Source organism: Lissotriton helveticus, chromosome 4_1, assembly GCF_964261635.1.
Source record: "Lissotriton helveticus chromosome 4_1, aLisHel1.1, whole genome shotgun sequence".
In the NCBI taxonomy this organism is placed as follows: domain Eukaryota; kingdom Metazoa; phylum Chordata; class Amphibia; order Caudata; family Salamandridae; genus Lissotriton; species Lissotriton helveticus.
In genome coordinates this window covers 2,087,726,367-2,087,743,066 of record NC_136063.1, presented here as the reverse complement: position 1 = coordinate 2,087,743,066, position 16,700 = coordinate 2,087,726,367, and positions in this window count along the sequence as shown.

The window sequence follows — 16,700 nt, the reverse complement described above, 5'->3', positions numbered from 1 at the left end:
TTCAACTCAAAAGTGCAAAGTCCCATTTTGCATCTGGGCTTAATAGAAATGTCACCATATTTCTTCAAAAAAACCTTCCTGAAGTGGACTTTTTTTGACTGCCAGACAGACGTTCACCAAAACCAATCAACTTATTGTATTACATTAATTTAGTGCCTTGAAGGGTTCCCCCAGACAAGAAGATGTATTATTTCTTGAGGGGAGCAGCCGCCCACCCCAAATAAATATCCACTGTCTTATACAAGCAATATGCATAAAAAGCTTTGCCAGGCACAGTTTTCCTTATGTATTCATGGAAAAGCCATGTGACTTACCCAGCAGGAACCTATTTCCACTGGGCTGAGCTGTCAATGAATTCTGCACATGGTTAATAGGATCCCCTCTACAACTACACCTGTCAGGAACTAACCTGGTGATGCTGGAGGTGGCAAAAGTTGCAGAAGAGATGTGGATCCAACCAATTTCCCCCACAAGACACTTCACCAGCACGTAAAACACATTAGCATGGGTATTCAGTCAGGAAAAAAGGGGTTGTGATGATATCGGTGGTTTCTGTTGGTTGAAGATGCTGTGGGGTGTATTACCAACAAGTAGCGATAATTATCGCTAAATAGGTTTGGCGGCGTTTTTTTTATCGCTGCCTATCGCTGGATATGTTAGCAGAGTAAACATGCAATTAGCAACGTTTTTCTCCATTGTGCTAAAATATCCAGCGATAGCGGCGAAATGCGTGAATATCTCTGAGAATACAGCGATATTCACGCATTAGCGATGAAATGCTCTTAGCCATGTTATCCACCTGCCATTGGATAACATGGCTAAGAACTGGTCTGGGCAGGTGTTAGTATTTGGAGATATTCGCGCTTAGCGCGAATATTTCCATCACTACACCTGCCTTGCTAATCGGCGATAGCGACGTTAGCGACTGCTTTCAGTCGCTAACTGGTTGGGTACGCCCACTTTGCATGTCATTAGCGATAAACATCGCTGACATGTAAAGCGGGCCCCAAACCGCTCGCTATCTGCTAAAAGCTGTTGCTAACATCAGTTAGCGACAGTTTGCTAATAGAGCGATAGAATTATCGCCGCTTAGCGGCCGAAAACGGCCGCTAAAGCGGCGATAATTGCCTATCGCCCTGCTTGATAATATGCCCCTGTGTTTCTTCAGCTCTTCCTTTGTTCTTAGTTTTGTTAGATTCTGCTTCAGTCTAGCAACTGTGCTTCGGCCTAGTGAGAGTCCTTCAGCAGTATGACATAAAACAGAGATAATTTAAGTACACAATCAATAATAGTCTTATTAAAGTAAGTCATGACAACACACTTGTAATTCACTCAATGTGTAACTTGTCCAAGTCCTTAGATATGTTCTACTAGGTTTTGTTTTCGGGAGACGTTATTGTACTAGACTTTATCTCAAGCTGGTATCTTTTAGCAATACAGTGACCAAATCATTTCTTTGGTTAAGCAATGAGGCAGTCTTTGCACGATAACTTTCTCTCACCTTCTGCAATCTTGACTCTGGTAGTAGCTCTACAACTGATACTGTCTAGTTTGTTGATGCTTTCACTAAATAATACTCTTCTTGTAATGGCGAATCCCTGTTCTCTAAGCTTAGCGACGTCTGACGAATGCCTGAAGTTTTGTTAGAAATAGTGTCATTATCAATAGCTTTATTCTTTCTTTCAGGTATGAGATGGTTGTGTAAACAGTGATGACAAGATGCTCTTCTGGAGTACGATAAGATATAGGGTTCCAAGGCCAGCTTCCAGAACTCCAGGGCCATATAAGTAAGAGGTGCGACCTTCCTCAGCAAGACAGAAAGCCAAGCACTGCACATGTGCAGGGCTTGGCTTAAAGAACCTGCCATTTTGAAATGGCCACCAAATCAGGTGAAATATTTGGACAGGCACATGTGTCAGGACACTAGAGAGATCTATGAGCCAGGCAGCAAGGCGGAGCTTATTAGAAAGGATATACAGTACCAACAGTGCGCTGAGGGAAATTATTGGCACAAATTGGTGGCGGGTCTCGGGGCAAGATGAGTTTTGGGGGAAACATGAACAGAACAGGGAATGGTGAGTTTGGGGGTTGCACAGGTACAGGCAATGAAGTAGGGGCACAGGCAGCTTTACAGGCTCCACACATCGTGATAGCACCCTTTTTGCTCAACCAGAATAATATTTTTTAACATGAAGGTGCCTCTTTCTGTACACCCTACCATACCATGAAGGTGCCTCTTTCTGTACACCCTACCATAGCAGAACATATTAATTCCTCTTCCCACCCTGGAAAGGGAGTTGCACCAAACTCTGCTGCATTATACATTGGATACTCTCCATAGTGGAAAGGTGAATTGGAGGTGTTTGGGAAGGTCGACAAACATCCATGTTTATGTGTATTCACAGAGTTCTAGGGTCAACCATGTCTTGGAACGCTCTCTTTACATTTCCATACACACCACACTTATGGGGGGTTCTGTGTACTTGTAAATGGGATTGCCTGTATTAGGAATCCCTTTGTGAATTGCGGTGTAAAAAACATACATTTGGTCATAGATTTACAATCATGACCAAATGTACTTTTGTGAATAGGATCCCTTTGTTTTCATATAAAGTCATCATAAGCGACTGAGGCTATACATTTGAAACCAACCATGATCTTTCTCTTCACATCTGTCGGTCGGTCACTTTTATACCTTTGACAGATGGAGAACTTTCAACAAAAAATTGAGAATTTCCTGTCTGCCAACGTCACCGTTCCTCTGCCCCAGTTTGAGGTGAGAAAACTGTGGGTTTCTGACATCAGATTATCAACTGACTCTGGGGCATATTATCAAGAAACAGCGTTAAAATTATCGCCTCTTTAGCGGCAGGAAACTGACGCTAAAGCGGCGATAATTTTAACGCCGTTCTTGATAATATACCCCTGAGTCTTTAGAAACCCATGATCTGATGGACAGTCTACCACTAGCCTGACAGGTCTAAATGATGGTTGCCCAACCTTGCTTAGGCCTGGGCGACCATCATTAATTAATTAATTAATTGATTAAGAACAGGGAGATAAAATCCTATGTGTTAGGGCTACTGAATTTTTAGTTACCTCAAAGAAAATCGACTTTGTTTGGATGAAATGGAAAATTACTGTACAGTGGGCCACTTGTATAGGGCTTGATGCACAAAGGTAAACTTACAACTGTGTGTAATTTTACGATTCTTTGCTAATCACAGACAGATTTAAGAGCATTGTCTTGAACAGTGCAGAGACACTCTGTGTCTGCTCAGCATTCTTTTTTTTTAAACGCGAATGCTTCTGTCCTCTTGGTATGAAAACTAGCTCCAGAAATAAACTGCAGCTAGAGTGCTCAACTAAAATAGGCAGAATGGTGTGCTCCTGCTCTTAGCTGGGCAGAAGTGAGCATTAGCCAGTGCATGGCACACTGGTGTCTAAATGACTTCACTGTGTGTGTTTTGTTGTTTGTATTCTTTCCGTTTATCTATTGATATATTTATTGATAAACTGTTTATTCCAGTCTGGATATTTTTCCTACAATTTCTTCTATTTTCTAGGACTATATTTGGCCTTCATCATGTAAGTGAATCCATAAATGCTTTGGTTTATTTTCTTCTCTGTGATCTCTCTTGTGTATCCAGTTGCAATTAAGGGTCCAGTTTTCCCAACCTAGTTAAAGTAGTGATGTTTCTTTTATAAAAAGAAATATTTGGGAGACTCACTGCTTCAATAAATATTTTGCAATCTACTCCATTTCTCAATATGTTGGTTGGGCAACAGAACAACATGTTGAAAAGTTTATTAAAGATTGGTAAAGAAAACCATGTCTAGGTTGCTTGTGGTGGATCAGAAGTGCAGTTTGCCACGTCTGTATATGTGCACTCCTGTCTTTAACCTCAACTGTCATTGTGAAAGAGTTTCTTTGTCTCTTGGGAGCCTAAGAATACATCTCCATTATGTAACCCATTGCAGCCCCCTAAAGCATCATGTTGTTATTTTATTATCAGGGGTGTTGGGGGGTCAAAGTAAAATGTACAGCAATATATAGTTTAGCAAAGATGCCTTTTCTGTGTGGTCACCCTGGATTTCTCACCTTTTTCGGAACACTATTTGTCCGGAGATTATGACTCAGTACACCATGACACTTCTAGTGTGTGGAAAACTGCATGTGCTCTGTCCCTAAGGGCCAGATGTAGGTAATTTTATTTTACCACCTCTTAAATACCGAATCATACCGATTCGGTATTTAAGAAGTGGTAAAATAGAAGTACCGAGATGTAGGTAAATCCAGATGTGCATTTACCGAATCGGTAAAATTCGGTATTTACCGATTCGGTAAATACCGACCGGTAATGCCCATTTATTCCTATGGGCTTTGAAGCCCATAGGAATGAATGGGCATTACCGATTCGGTTATTACAGAATCGGTAAATACCGAATTTCACAAGGGTGCAGGGGGTGTCGCTTTGACACCCTCTAGCACCCCCAAAACGGGTTCGGGTGCCATGTGCCAGGCATACCTGCCCTAAGGGCAGGTCTGCCTGTCATATGGCACAGGTGTGCATGCACACATGTGCATGCACACCGGAATCGGTATTTTACCATCAAATAGGATTTGATGGTAAAATACCGATTTTTTAATGCTTGTGGGACTCAGAAGAGTCCCACCTACATATCAATTTTACCGAACCGGTAAAAATACCGACTCGGTATTTTACAGAATCGGTAAATTTACTGATCGGTAAATTTACCGATTCTGTAAAATACAGGGCCCTACATCTCAAATTGCATTTACCGGTCGGTAACGGCCGAATTCGGCCGTTACCAACCGGTAAATGCCTACCTACATCTGGCCCTAAGTCTCTTCTGAACATTTCTATTCACAAAGATGAACAGTACAATTGCACTGTAAAATTGGCTTTACCAAGATGATGTATTTAAATTTCAACTTTTTAAATTTGTGATGTATCAAACACATGTAAATGAATTCATCATATTGAGGCTGCAATGACAGTTGGTATGGTATTTCACTATCCTCATGTATGATATATGACTGCAGGGAGCACCATTCTCCCCTCCCTATGTTGCAATATAAAGCTCTGCAGTAAATGATGGCAAAGAAATCTGTCTTTACCATAGAGGAAACCCTAAATTAGTGTATCAGTTGTAAAATGTGCCTTACAAGCCAACAGTACTCGGTGCTTCATATAAACAAATGTAGTGCATTAAACATTGAGAATGCCATCACAGCGAACTATTGCTCAAAAACAGTTTCACCGAGTAGGCAAATCTACATTTTCCATTAATAGGTCTAGTTATAAATTAAAGCATTTTTTACATCCCCACCTGGGAAAATAATGAAGCAATAATTACAAATAATTTTTCACTTTATGATTTGAAACATCAAATTCAATGGTGAGCGTAGACTTCTGAAACTGTTAATGGAAATATAATTTTTAAAAGGTTTACTTTTTTGCCTAAAAGAAAATCAGTTTGAAGTAGGCATGGGTGAACTTTTAATCATGCCGGAGTAATCGGAGTAATTTCAGTAGTTACACACTACTCTTGTGATGCACAATTACTGAAATTACGGCAACTTGAGCAATTAAGAGAAATTTGAGTCAAATATCCTGTTGCTGGAGCAGGGGAACAATTAACTAAGAGAGAGGGCTGTATTCACAAAGTTAAAGTTAGACCAAAAGTCTAACCTTGCTACTTTTGGTATTTGCAAAGGGTCTTACGAGTAGTATCTTTATGACTGCAGTGTTCCGGCATCCGAGTTGAGTTTCCACACTCTGGACAGAATCTTCACACTCTGGGCAGAATCTCAGCGCTCTTGGTGGAGTAAGTGCAATTTCTTCCTGACACACCCCTGCCAGCACCTACCATCCCCCACCAAACCCAGCTGAATGTGGTTAGCCCAACACCCAATCCCAGCCTGGCTGCATACATAAACTCAAAGCTGCCACACACAAACCCTTTCAGACCTTTCCACCTGTTGTTAAATGTGTTTGTCCATTTCCCCTTGTCATGCGACAGGATGGTTTGAGAAGATGGAGATGGAGGAGGAGAAGAGCAGAGAGAATATTCAGACAATGGATTAACCTTTTTGGGATGTCCAGCCAAGATGTTAGGTCCAGATACCTTCTTCTACCTGAAGTAATCTTGGACATGGTTTGGGAGTGGGAGCAGGATCTTGACTCTGAGACATGGTGCTCCCATGCCATCCGACCCTTTGTCAAGAGTCTAACGGCTCTCCATTTCTTTGGGACTGGGTCTTTCCAGGGGGTGTCTAGTGACATTGTGGACATCTCCAATGCAAGCCAGTCCTGATGCTTGCGCCAGGTACTGAGCTGAATCAATAGCGAGTGTATCACCACATATGTATGCCTCATACACTAGCAAAAAAGCAAATGTCTGCTAAGGATTTCTACCACTATTCCTGGTGGTGCAATTGAGTGCACCCATGTGGCACTACAGCCAGCTCGCCACAATTCAAACATCTTCTACAACATACATCTCTGTCACTCCATCAATGTGCAGGGTGTGTGTAATGCCAGTGGCTGCTTTACAGATGTGTATGCAGTGTTCCCATGCTGTACACATGACAGCTTCATAATCTGCAGGTCGCCTCTTGGCCAGCAGTTGACAGCAGGAGAACTTGAGAACATGTGACTTCTGGATAAGTGGTCAAGCACCAGACGCTTCTGAAATGTATAAGTGTCATTTTAATACACACAACCATTATAAGTTATAAATCCTTATTACACATACATGACTGCAACTGGCACTTCATGTACCATTCATACATTATGAGTGCTGCAGATGCAAAAGGGACATGAACAAAAATGTCTTTATTTTCCTCCTCAGGTGATGCTGCATACACACTCCCTCCTTATCTCTTCACACCATAAAGATGTAGAACTACTGTAAAATAGGGCACCATCATAGAGTGCACTTTTGGTCTCCTGAAGTCACGATTCAGATACCTTGACCATACAGGAGTACTAATGTACTCCCCTGAAGTTGTGTGCAAGATATTAGTAGCCTGATGTGTCATGCACAACATTGCAAAATGTTGGCTTAGACATACCGTTGAACCCTCACCTAGGTCTTAGTCCAGGAATTGTACAAGACAGAGGGCAGTGTATTCAAGTGGGTGACTAGCTGGTTGACACTTCTTTTCTCTTGAGCAACCAATACATTTCATCCTAAGACTACTCTGTACACCATTCATAATGTATGTAAACAGCAACTGTTGTCAAGAGACAAAAGATTGGCCATGCAGCAAATTTCATGCAAATGTTAGTGATTAGTGGGCACACCTTCCCACAGGATTCCATTGCCTTAGAGATTAAATATAACTCCATTTGTGAGACATCCCTGGACAGTATTACAATAGAAATGTAATGTTGATGTCCAAGACACAGTAGTTGTTGTGCTGACATTTCTTTTCATCTAATATTTACCCATGTTGTGTCATGATGGCTAGCAAGATACCATAGTAGCATTACTACACACTCCTTCTGTCTCCATGTTGAATATGTAATGTATCCAATATTTCTGAATACACAATAGTAAGCATCTGAGTGTATTGTGTTTTGGATTTGTATCATGAAACATGTGACTGTACAAGTATGGAAAATAAGTGGACCTGATTCACAAAGGGCCACTGCACTTGTGGCAGAGGGCGCCCAGTCATGGGGAAGTCTCCGCACTTAGAGCAGAATCTCCACAGTCTCTCTTACAAGACTTAAGGGCCTCCTACCAGAGTGCTGAGGCCCTTTGTTAATCAGTCCCCTTGTATTTGTGCCTGCTGAAATGTATGCTGCAGTGTGGCCGTATGTCTGTCATACATGCACTATGGTTCAAATGGACCTGGGTAATGACATGGAGTGTCTATGTTTATAGCGGCTAAGTTTACTAGGTCCATGCGTGATGTGTTACTCCAGGCCAGCTTTATTTTCCTTGAACTCTGGGACTTGTAGTTCAGTGTAACTAAGGAATAAAAAAGACTACAAGTTCCAGAAATCAAAGAAAAACCTGGACTGGAGCAGCATATCTCTCATGGACCTGGGGACCTTGGCATAGCTGTATGCTCAGAAACAGACTCCTTCATGCTTTCAAATACTAATTAAGGGCCAGATTCAATAAGGCTAGCCATTTTGTATTGTATGTAATTCTGAATGCACCACACATGCAGGACTAATGTCCACCAATTGTCCAAAAATGGCTGCAGGCAACTTCCTGTACTGAACTTCCAGCTTTTTAGTTCCCATTTGTCATTTCCTGTTTAAAATCTTTGGGTTCCAGCTTGACTGCATAATCTCTAACCCAAGTGCGGACTCGATGCCAGGGTACAAACTCTCTGAACTGAAGGCGTAAACTCCACTTCCAGAGTGGAATCTCCACAGTTAGGCTGTGTTACAAAGATTTTATAGAGGAAATCACAAACAGGGAATAGTATGGATATTTTTAGCCATCCTCACCTCTAAGCAAGATCCTCTGCCATCCTGCAGCTCCGTTTAACTAACCTGTCCCAAATATGGCTGAGGGACTTCAGGACAAGACACCCCCTTTAAGTGAATCTGAATTGAACATACTAACTGAGGAGGTACTTGATAAATACCTTCAGCTTTATGGGGGGACCAGAGGGACAGCTGAGTAGTGTAGTGTGCACCTAATGCTGGCAAGATATCGCAGTGTGCTAGAGTGCAATGAGTGTCGACCATCGGCAGGCCAGGATGTGTCATAAGAGCTGGGAGGACCTGCAACTCTGGGCCCAAATTAAGGGGTAGGACTTGTTGGGCCTCTCCTCCTAGCCCCATTCACAGAGGCTCCACCTAAGCCCACTCAACAGGAGGGTTCTGAATACAGCCTTGCCGAATATCCATGCTCAACTGGAGAAGTTTGAGCAGAAGAGACCTGATACATGCATGAACTGCATCATGTGTCTGGTATTATGGTGTCAGTGGTAAAAGAGATGGACCATTGTGTTTTAATGTTACCTTTCGCCTTCTCTAATTAATGGCTGCGGTACTTATAAGGTCTATGTATCATTGGAGTAATTGGAATGTTGTTTTCTGAGGGCATTCTGGGACTTGTAGTATTCGAAACACAACTGGGTAAATTACCCATATAGGAGAATTTTAATGAATACATGCATTTACATCATCATCTCTATTGAACTAAGGGTCTTATAACATCTATATGCAATGGTGAAGAAAGTGCTTGGACAATGTCAAGTGTTAATATGTGATGTTATGTTAAAATTATTTCTAGAGAGCACATACTCCAATTGCTTTCTTGGCACTCAGGTTTGGATATTGTTAATGCTTTTTGTATGCATTTTTTCGATATATACTATTATAATTTTGTACCATAAAGTAAAGGCTGACTTTGTGATACACACTCAAAATTATACAAACATATCCAAGTGAGATGAAATACACACATCTTCTCAACGGTATGTAACTTTTAATATCTAGGTAGCTGTACTAACTATGCAAGTTTGATTACCAGTGTTACAGCACAAATGAAGCCGTCCTGACAAGCTAAATGTGGCACTTGCCAGTATTATTAGCACTTTTGTTCATTGGCATTTCAAAGGTTATAAAAATATGGTACAATATTAACATAGAATCAGTTTCCTGGGTTTACAATTATTAGCCCACGTTGTACTAGCATGAGCAAGCAAACACCCACGAGGGATGGGGTTATGGTCACGAATTCAGGAGGACTACACGCCATAAGATGATAATAATATGCATTTAAAATACAATCTATAACTGTGTCCATGTATGTCTAAGTCTTGTCAAAGAATGCAAGAACAACATCAGCTGCAGAGAAGTAGGGAGTTGAAGGGGGCCAGGGAAGGGCAATCCACTGTGCCTATGACTGACCCTGGATCTGCACATCCTCAATCCCAACAGGGTTTGGCTAACTTTCGTAGCCAGGTCTCAACTCCACGTTCTGCCCTTCCTCAGAGCCAACTGCAGCCCCAACCTCAGGGGACTCCCATTCATCATCCATTACCCTCCAGAACAGTTCAATAAGTCTGTGATGGACATCTCTTGCTTCCTCCCTCTGAAGCACCCTTTCCTCAGCCTGTGCCCAGCGTTTGATGTCAGACACCCATTTTTCCACATTAGGTCCCCTGGGCAATTTCCAGATCATGGCCACTTGTTGGTTGGCCAGAGCGAGGGCCATGTCCACAGATCTGCTCCACGCCTTCTTCTTGGGGCCCTGCCTACAGAAGAGGGCCAGTAAACAAACAGGAGGTGTATTAGGTGTGACCTAGGCAGGGACTTATTAAGACGCAAAACTACATCCCCACAGAACCCTGCAAGCCCAGGACCACCTGAAATCATGTGGCAAAAGTGAGTGTCCAATGCTGCACAGCGAAGGCAACCTTTAGGCTCCCTGCCATAGATAGTCTCACTCCTATGATGAGTAGGGTACGCCTTGTGAGTATTGTTGAATTGTACACATTTAAGACGTGTTTTGTGAGAGACTTTCTTTGCATATGCAAACACCCTCCTCCATTGAGCATCTGTCATGTCCCGGCCCAAGTCAACAGACCAATGAGCCCAAAGAGTGTTCAAATATTTTGTAACCACTCCATTTAGAGCTCATGTGTATAAGGGGTCACTGTAAAAGTATGCTGCAGCCCAGGTCACCAGCAGCCCAGGGCAGAGGACAAATGGATATCTGGGCTGAGGATCTGAAGTGCTGGGTGCAACAGCATCACCGGCAGGAGTCCCTGCTTGGGTTCAGTGCCCAAATGACTGAGTTCTGATAAACCTACTCCATTAAGCCCTTTCGTGATCCACTGGAGCTGAGTTGCAAGGAAGTACAATTTAAAGTCTGGTACTTCCAGGCCATCCCTAAGTGGGGAGCGGGGAAGGGTACCTAATGGAACTCTATGGCGCCCACCATCCCAAATCAATTCCCACAAGTCTCCAAAAGCAGGACACAAGGATTTTGAATGTCAAACGAGTTTACAAAAAAGTAAAGAAGCCTGGGAGCATGACCATTTTAGAGAGTGCAATATGTGCCATAATTGGTAGCTTGAGGGTGTGTCAAAACAGAAACATAGAAGCTCCGAGACCAGAAAGCCTACCCCAGGGGACGTGAAGGAACCTACCTGCTTCACCAGTCCGAGAGCCGTGAGGGGAATGGCTGGGTGCTTTCCTTTGCCTTTCCGCGCCGTGAGGGAAACGGCCAGAGGGACTACCACTACCAGCAGCCCCGAGGTCACAAGGCGCACCTGCGACGCCTCTGCCTGCGCCCGGAGGCGCTAGAAAAACGGCAAGTTCTCGCCGCAGTGCGGGACATGATGGAACCTACCTGCTGCACCAGTCCGACCGAGAGCTGTGATGGGAACGGCCGGGTGCTTTCCTTTTCCTTTCCGCGCCGTGAGGGAAACGGCCAGCGGAACTACCACTACCAGCAGCCCCGGGGTCACAAGGTGCACCTGCGACGCCTCTGCCTGCGCCCGGAGGCGCTAGAAAAATGGCAAGTTCCCGCCGCAGTGCGGGACGTGAAGGAACCTACCTGCTGCACCAGTCCGAGAACCGTGAGGGGAACGGCCGGGTGCTTTCCTTTTCCTTTCCGTGCCATGAAGGAAACGGCCAGCGGGACTACCACTACCAGCAGCCCCGGGGTCACAAGGCGCACCTGCGACGCCTCTGCCTACGCCCGGAGGTGTTTAAAAAACGCCACGCCCCCTTCTAAGGAAACCGGAAGGGTATAAAATCAACTGACCATCCCCGCAGCGCGGGCGCACACGGGCGTCCGCCGGGCGAAGCCCGGGCAAAGGGCGGGCCAACTGTGGCCGTCCGGGGCAGAACGAGGCAGGGCTTGGCAATCCCCCTTGGCTGTCGGGACAAAGTCCATTCTACTCAGTAAGTTAAAAGCCATGTGATTATTTGACTGTTACTTACTCATTTTAAAATAGAATTCATACGCCTCTGGTGCCACATAGTTCCTTTATACTTCTTTTGCTTCTTGAGTCCAACTGCCTGCCCCCTGCTCATACCTCCATACCTCTATATTGGTTTTCCAAGATGTCCAAACATAAATCAAACATGGACAATTATTTTGTAAGGTTGTGAACAAGATTAACAACCACCGTAGAAAGTCGTTAGGCCGGAAGAACTCTCCAGACTTACCACCTGCATTGCCTGTAATTACTAATGACCTGCCTGGGGTCGATAATGGTGATCCTGATGTTGCTTTAATGGAAATACCAGCTGATCCAGTCCAAACTCAGGACCCCCCCCGAATCAACCGAAACACCTGATGCCATTACACCACGGTGCTCCACGGTGCGCCCTGCGAACAGTGAGGGCCTGCAGGAAAGTACAAACCAGGCACGGGGGAACCCATAATAAAAAGAAAGCGGAACCCACACTCAATAACAACGCCAGCGAATAAGAGACTATGAATAAGAACTGCAAGGTTAACTCTAATGTAGAGCAATTTGATTTACTCGTTAGTATTATAGAGGGGAAGTTTGAGACAATTGTCAAACCACTTGTGGACAAACTAGACTTTTTGACAGTTGAAGTGGGTAGATTGGGCAGACTACTGGATGCGCATATTGGAAAGAATGACAACTCTAGACCTACAGAGAAGGGGGTAACTTCTAATGAAACTGACCCGAAGCCACTTGTGAGGTCTAGCCTAAATAAAGTAGTTATAGCCGGCCCACCAGCGGATTGTAGGATTGTCCGTGATAATGCCCCGAAGCCACCCGCTGAAAAGCCGAGCTTAAATAAAGTAGCTTCACTTGTTTTATCAGGGGGTAGTAGGATTGCACAGGCAACAACAGTACCAAAAAATATGTTAGGAGGATCTGCGCCAAAGAAGAGTAGTTATATCGATCTTCCACCAGACAGTGCTCCTTATGTAGTTGTTTTAACTAATGTTCCGCCTCTCGATATTAGTCAGTCACACACACCCCAAATCCAGGAGTTACATGATTCTCTTAAGAACAAAACGGTTTCGTGGCTACACAGGCAATGTGGGTTCCCAACCAACTATTCAGACCAAATACTAACAACAAGAAGAGGTAACTGGATTGGGAACTCAAGTAAGTCCTGTAGGGGGGAATGTGTTATCGTTAATTTTAAATATCCTCAGCATGCCGCAACTGTCCTGCTTAGAGCTGCCTCTCCAACCCCAAATGCTAACGTTGTAATTGTACGCCCTTTGGGATACTTTTATAATCATCTCAGTAAGATGCCCCATGCTACCAATAGAGGTACACCCTTTACCATCAACCAAGGTCCAATATATGAGGTACCATTACAGAATAGATTCCAAGCTCTGAGCTCTTTGGACCAGAACGATTGGCATCTAAAGTTCATTACATCTCAGCTTAATTCACCCTTTAACGTCCAAGGAACACACTTAGGTGGGCCTGGTTTAGATCTGGGGAAATCCAAGGATTCTACCTCTATAGTGTTTGACCGTGTTATGGTATCTGACACGGATATAGGGAGGGAAACGAGTAATCAACTAACAGCATATGCCGAGGTCTCTAACATTGGTTCCATCGAGGTTGATGTTAACCTCATTGCTGACCAAAATGAACCTAATAAGTGTACTATAGGGGGAACCTCCATTGTGAGCTGGAACATAGCTGGTTGGCTTCGAAAAAGAATAATTTAGGATGGGAGAATATGATCAGGTTTTACGACATTTTATGCCTCCAAGAAACATGGTGTGTTACAAAACCTAGTTTTGAAGCGTATGCATGTTACGGTTTAGAAGCTGTTGAGTCGAGGCATGGGAGAGCTAAAGAAGGTTTAACTTTCCTCCTATCTGTGGACCTGACGTTGAAAGTAGTAAAACATGTAACAGTTGGAACTCATTCCCAAATTTTATGGGTACAATTGAATTAAGGTACAGAGGTCCTTTTAATTAACTTCTATAACAATATTTTTAATAATTCACGGCACAATGTTATAGATGAATTGGAAAGTGCCCTCATAAAGCTTGCAGCAGAAGCAACATGTCTTTTTATTTATATTTGGTTAGGCGATTTTAATTTTTCAATTTGCCCTTTGTCACTTTCCAGGGTTTGTGGGGTGTTAAACAATAATGGTGTTAATACACCCCACTTCCCACACAATGTCTATGGGGAGGCAATTAACGGTATTATGTCAGCTTATGATTTAGAGCTGGTACAACCGGATAAATATGTTTGTGGACATACTATCCCTACCTTTATCGGGAGAAACACTAATTCTAACATTGATCATATTATGGTTTCAGCTAGCATAGCACCTTATTGTTCGGCTGCAGTTATTGAGGTACCTAACCTAAGTGATCATAACTGTTTAGCCATGAAAATAGAAAATTGGAACTGCAGGGATCAGCGGGTATTGAGAACCCTAGATAATATTGAGTCCCACAGGTCAAACGGGACAAGGATGAGGCTGAAAGGGGAAAAATCTGAAATAGTTCTGCCTATTATTATAACCAGCACTTTGGCAGATATTAATGACATCTTGACACTAGGTAGTGGGGCTGTTTCTATTGTTAATAATTTTGTCAATATTAACAGAATTATTAATAGCGTTTTTATGGGAAAAATGCCAGGTTCGACCGGCCACGGTAAGGGTTGGTTCGATCACGCGTGCACAGCCCTTCTATCCCAATTGAAGCAGGCCCTAGCCCTTAAACCAAGGCATAGGAATCAAGTCTTACTCCTGAGACATGATTATAAAATGGCACTCACCAAAAGGAAGCGGGAGTTACAACAGGAAGCGTGGGATAGACTAACGCAGGCAGCAGTAACTTCTGACAGCTGCCTGTTTTGGTCCACTGTTAATTCCCCCTTCCTTAAAGGTGATAAAACTCCCCTACTTTCATCTAACATCAGTAGCGAGGCATGGGACGCCACTTTTCATCCATATTTCAAGCCAACGGCGCAAACGAAGTAGTGCAAAAGCATTGGCCTATAGTCCCTTTGGACATAATCCTGGGAGAGGTTGAATGCAGCATTAAAGCTAGTAAGGGGGAAAGGCTCAGGGCCCCGATGGAGTCCCAATTGATGTGTACAGGGCTCTTCCTTTACTGTGGGGACCGATACTTACTTTAGTTCTCAATGCAGCAGCTACAGCCTTGATTCCACCTACCTGGGGAGATTCAATTATCGTCCCTATATATAAGAAGGGTGATAAGACAGCAGTATGTAATTATCGACCTATTAGTTTACTTGACGCATCGGTGAAAATCATGAGTAGGGTGCTGCTGTCCAGGCTGGAAGACTGGGCAGAGGAGAAGGGGATTCTTGCTACCTCCCAATATGGCTTTAGAAAGGGTCGCGGGACCCTAGATCAATGCCTGAATTTAGAACTATTGATCGGCAAGTATACCAAGGCTAAGCCGGGTAATTTATATCTCTGCTTTGCCGATTTAAGCAGCGCATTTGATCTGGTTGATCACTCGCTACTATGGCAAGTCCTGTTAGAGCTTGGCGCACCAGAAGAAATTGTCTACTTTCTAGCTATACTATATAACAAGATGCAAGCCTGTTTGCGAAATGGGGCTAGCGGTGAGTGCACTCCAAATTTTGGTGTAAAGCGAGGGATAAGACAGGGGTGTGTCCTCGCCCCCTTGTTGTTCACTCTGTTTATTAATGGCATAGACTCCGTCTTGAAAACAGTTAAGGCCGATGCCCCTCAGGTAGCTGGGTCCAGGGTGCCAGTTCTGCTTTATGCAGATGATGCCGTACTTCTATCACGGACCGCTATTGGCTACAGGGCCTGATGGATCGGTTTTCTGAGAGGAAGTTGTTGATCAATAAAAGTAAAACCCATACCATGATCTGTGGGGCCAGAATTAATAAAAACCAGGCCTTCTTTATTGAAGGGGCGAAAGTATAGCAGGTGGATACATTTTGCTATTTGGGTGTTATTTTTTCTAGCAATGGAAGCTGGTCCCAGGATTTATTAAACGTAAGAACGAAGATGGTAAAAAAAAAAGCTCTTATGGCATTTTTAAATTCGCTTCTAAGCGAGGGGATAGGCAAATTAGAGATATGATGCAGATCTACAAGGCAAGGAGTGTCTCTATTGCATTATATGGGGCTGGGTTGTGGGGTTACACTAATAAAGGCTTGTTGCAAAGGGAAGAAAATATCTTCCTTAAAAAACTCTTGTGCTTACCTGCCTCAGCTGCAACTGATTTAATCCATAAGGAGGTAGGGGCAGCGTATTTAGGCGACCTCATCCCGCTAAGGCCTTTGATGCTTTTTCAATCGATTTGGCGCAAGGATGAGACAGTGTTCAATCAACTTGTTATCAGGGATTGTCTCAACCTGGAAAACTGTATTAAGATACCCTGGCTTAAATATGTTGTTGACAGTTTCCTAACTATCTATGGGATCAACATAGTGTTAGATTCATGTTCCATTGGAACTATCTCTAAACAAGAAATGAAAGATACCTTTATGCTATATAGATCCCAAAAACGTTCTGTAGCGAACAGTTGCCTTACAACAGTCCAGCTTTACAATAAATATATTGAAAGCGAAGGCTATCAGAAGTACCTGAGTATGGTAACTAGAACAAGCCATAGATTTTTCCTAACAAGACTCAGATTTGGAATGGCCCATGTTTTGGTGGCCTTCCCTCAACCAAAAAAGTACCCTGTTGGCCCCTGCCCGTGTGACGGGC